Below are 4,718 nucleotides of genomic sequence, written 5' to 3' on the forward strand. Positions count from 1 at the left end.
CCGCAAGCTGCAGACTTTCAGACTTTGCTTGCCTCTTTTGACCTAAAAAGAGCACCTACTTCTGCTACCCACAAATCAGGTAATCAGCTAGACCTTATTTACACACGACACTGCTTCACTGATCAAACAATAGTAACTCCACTACAAATATCTGATCATTTCCTTCTGTCTCTCAACATCCACATTACTCCTGAGCCGCCACACACTCCAACACTGGTTACCTTTCGCAGAAACCTACGATCTCTCTCACCCAATAGACTATCCACCATTGTTTCAGACTCTCTTCCTCCATCTCGCAAACTCACTGCACTTGATTCGAACAGTGCCACTAATACACTCTGCTCCACACTAGCATCATGTCTAGACCGATTATGTCCTCTTGCATCCAGGCCAGCCCGTGCCAGTCCTCCTGCACCCTGGCTCTCGGATGCTCTCCGTGAGCATCGCTCAAAACTTCGGGCTGCGGAGAGAATTTGGCGGAAAACTAAAAATCCTGCACATCTCTTAACATACCAAACTCTTCTGTCCTCTTTCTCAGCTGAGGTTACTTCTGCAAAGCAGACGTATTACCGTCTGAAAATCAACAATGCCACTAATCCTCGCCTACTTTTTAAAACATTTTCCTCCCTCCTCTATCCTCCTCCTCCACCCGCATCCTCCACACTTACTACTGATGACTTTGCTACATTCTTCTGCACCAAAACTGCAAAAATCAGTGCTCAATTTACTGCACCTACAACAAACACGCAAGATACAACACCAACACCACACACACTCACCTCTTTTTCTCAGCTCTCTGAGTCTGAGGTGTCCAAACTTGTGCTATCTAGCCATGCAACCACCTGTCCACTCGATCCCATTCCCTCTCATCTCTTGCAAGCCATCTCTCCTGCAGTCATACCAACACTGACTCACATAATTAACACATCTCTTGACTCTGGTTTATTCCCCACTACATTTAAGCAGGCTAGGGTAACCCCACTGCTAAAGAAACCCAACCTGGACCATACGCTACTTGAAAACTACAGACCAGTATCCCTGCTTCCATTCATGGCCAAGATTCTGGAGAAAGTAGTGTTCAATCAAGTCCTGGACTTTCTTACTCAAAACAATCTCATGGACAACAAGCAATCCGGCTTTAAGAAAGGCCACTCAACTGAGACTGCCCTGCTCTCGGTCGTGGAGGATCTCAGACTGGCTAAAGCAGACTCTAAATCATCAGTCCTCATTTTGCTGGACTTGTCAGCTGCTTTTGACACTGTCAACCACCAGATCCTGCTATCTACGCTTGAGTCACTGGGCGTTGCGGGCACTGTTATACAATGGTTCAGATCTTACCTCTCTGACAGGTCATTCAGGGTGTCTTGGAGGGGAGAGGTGTCCAACCTACAGCATCTAAACACTGGGGTACCTCAAGGCTCTGTTCTTGGGCCACTTCTCTTCTCCATCTACACATCATCTCTAGGACCAGTCATCCAGAGACATGGATTCTCCTACCACTGCTATGCTGATGATACCCAGCTATACCTCTCTTTTCATCCTGATGATCCCTCGGTTCCAGCTCGTATCTCAGCCTGCCTGTTGGATATTTCACACTGGATGAAAGATCATCATCTTCAGCTGAACCTCGCAAAAACGGAAATGCTTGTAGTTTCTGCCAACCCGACTCTACACCATAACTTTTCAATCCAGATGGATGGGGCAACCATTACTGCATCCAAAATGGTGAAAAGCCTTGGAGTAACGATTGATGACCAACTAAACTTCTCTGACCACATTTCTAGAACTGCTCGATCGTGCAGATTTGCACTCTATAACATCAGAAAGATCCGACCCTTCTTATCTGAACATGCAGCTCAACTCCTTGTTCAAGCTCTTGTTCTCTCCAAACTGGATTACTGCAACTCTCTACTAGCTGGGCTTCCAGCTAACTCTATCAAGCCTCTTCAACTGCTCCAGAATGCAGCAGCATGAGTTGTCTTCAATGAACCTAAACGAGCACATGTCACTCCGCTGCTAGTCCGTTTGCACTGGCTGCCAGTTGCTGCTCGCATCAAATTCAAAACTCTGATGTTTGCCTACAAAGTGACTTCTGGCCTAGCACCTTCTTATCTGCTCTCACTTCTGCAGATCTATGTGCCCTCCAGAAACTTGCGTTCTGTGAATGAACGTCGCCTCGTGGTTCCATCCCAAAGAGGGAAAAAATCACTTTCGCGAACGCTCACGCTCAATCTGCCCAGTTGGTGGAATGAACTCCCTAACTGCATCAGAACAGCAGAGTCACTCGCTATTTTCAAGAAACGACTAAAAACTCAACTATTTAGTCTCCACTTCACTTCCTAATCTGCAATTGCCTCTTTGAATATCACACTAACTGTACAAAAAAAAAAAAAAAAAAAAAAAAAAAAAAAAAAAAAAACTACTAACACTTCCCTTCTTAGACTTTACAGACCTGAAACTTGCCTTTAGTACTTATTCATTGTTGCTCTTAGTTGTGTAAATTGCTTCCTTGTCCTCATTTGTAAGTCGCTTTGGATAAAAGCGTCTGCTAAATGACTAAATGTAAATGTAAATGTAAATGTACTTATTTTAAACTCGTTTTACAGCCACTATTATTAACACCCTTAAGCAATATTTACTGTCATCATTTCAAATATATATATATATATATATATATATATATATATATATATATATATATATATATATATATATATATATATATACATACCTGAGTGTGAGTGTGTGTGTGTGTGTGTGAAAGACTAATATTTGTAATCAGTTATTCAAATAAACAGCAGTTTCTTTAGTTACCTATAGTTATTATTAATAAGGTTCAAATTGGGACAATATTGACACTTACCACTATGTGTTTTTTCATGTTGGAGCGTTCATTCATGTATATGTTGCCATGTCAGTTCGATGTGCAGGGTGCATCGCATTATGAAACCATTCTTGAGCCAATATTCGAACATAGGCATGTTTTTCTGCGCGCAAAAAAGGGAAAGCGGGAGATGAATTATATTTGTTATCATTTGACAGTAACGGATGAGTGCCGCCAAATGTAGCAAAGAGTAAAGATTTTTTTCTAATAATTTACTTGAGCAAGAGTAAAAGTACACATATTTAAATGTACTCAAAAAGTACAAGTTACCCAATAATCTTTCTCAAGTAAATGTAACGAAGTAAATGTAATGAAGTAAATCTAACTCGTTACTACCCATCTTTGGTCATTACATAGGAATCATAATGTAATGAACAAGTAATTACATCCATATCAAAAGTTTGTAACTAAATATGTACTGCAAATATTTAAATATAAATACACAAATACTGTACATGTGCATGTTTTATCAAAGATATAAGTTTGTAATTACATACCACGTGTACTGTGATTATGTATATAATGTTAATACACAGATACTGTACATAATATACAAAAACACAATTACAATACTATCATAGATGTAATTACAATGCTATAACAGTGCAACGACACCATTAATATATAGTAAAAGCAATGTAATTGTATTATTATTATTACAATGTTATTACATATTATTATTACATATTATTTATAATGTAATGACATACAAGTAATTACATACAAAATAAAATTTCATAATTACGTGTACGGCATATATTTCCATATAAATATACAAATACGGTACATAAAATATACAAAGAAACATTTAAGTTAAAAAGTTTGTAATTACATGTGTACTGTGTATAGTTACATATACAACTATAAATAACCAAATACTGTACATGCAATATACAAAGAAATATTTATAATTTTTTATTATATTGGATGCAACTACAATGTAAATACAATGTAAAGACATAGTAGTTACATCCAAGAAAAAGTTTGTAATTACATATTGCATGTATTCTGTGTATATTTATGTAAATAACTATAATTTACAAATTCTGTACATGAAATATACAAAAACACATTTAAATTTGTATATATTATATTAGAGGTAAAAACAGAGTAATTGCAATGTAACAAGACAGCAACTACTTACAAGTTTAAAGTTTGTAAATACATAATTCATACATATGTACTTTGTACGTTTAAGTATAAACTATAAATACACACTATACATGAAGTACACAAAGAAACGCAAACGTACAAAGGTGATTATATATCAAGATTAAATTTGCAATTACAGATAACATGTGTACTGTGCATATTTAAATGTATAACTATAAATATACACTGAACATGAAATTTACAAATATACAAAATATACAAAAACACAATTACAATACAATCAAAGAATTACAGTGTTGTAATAATGTAACTACTATGTTGATGCATAGTAATAAGAATGTTAAAGCAATGTATATACAATGTTAATGCATAGTAATTATAATGTAATGACATAGTAATTACATGCATTTACATATAAATACACAAATACTGTACATGAAATACACAAAAACATTTGAGTAAAACATTGTAAATACAAATGTACTGTGCATATTTACGTATACAACTATGAATAACCAAATACAATATACAAAGAAATATACAATGTATATAATATGCATACAATATACAAAGAAATATTCACATTTATAAATATTATATTGGATGTACTTACCATGTACATGTAATAACGTAGCAGTATCAATGTAACCACATAACTGCATCCAAGATAAAAGTTTGTAATTACATATCACATGTATACTGTGATTATGTATATAACTTT

This window comes from Danio rerio, chromosome 12 (assembly GCF_052040795.2).
Source record: "Danio rerio strain M-AB ecotype USA chromosome 12, GRCz13ab, whole genome shotgun sequence".
Classification (NCBI taxonomy): domain Eukaryota; kingdom Metazoa; phylum Chordata; class Actinopteri; order Cypriniformes; family Danionidae; genus Danio; species Danio rerio.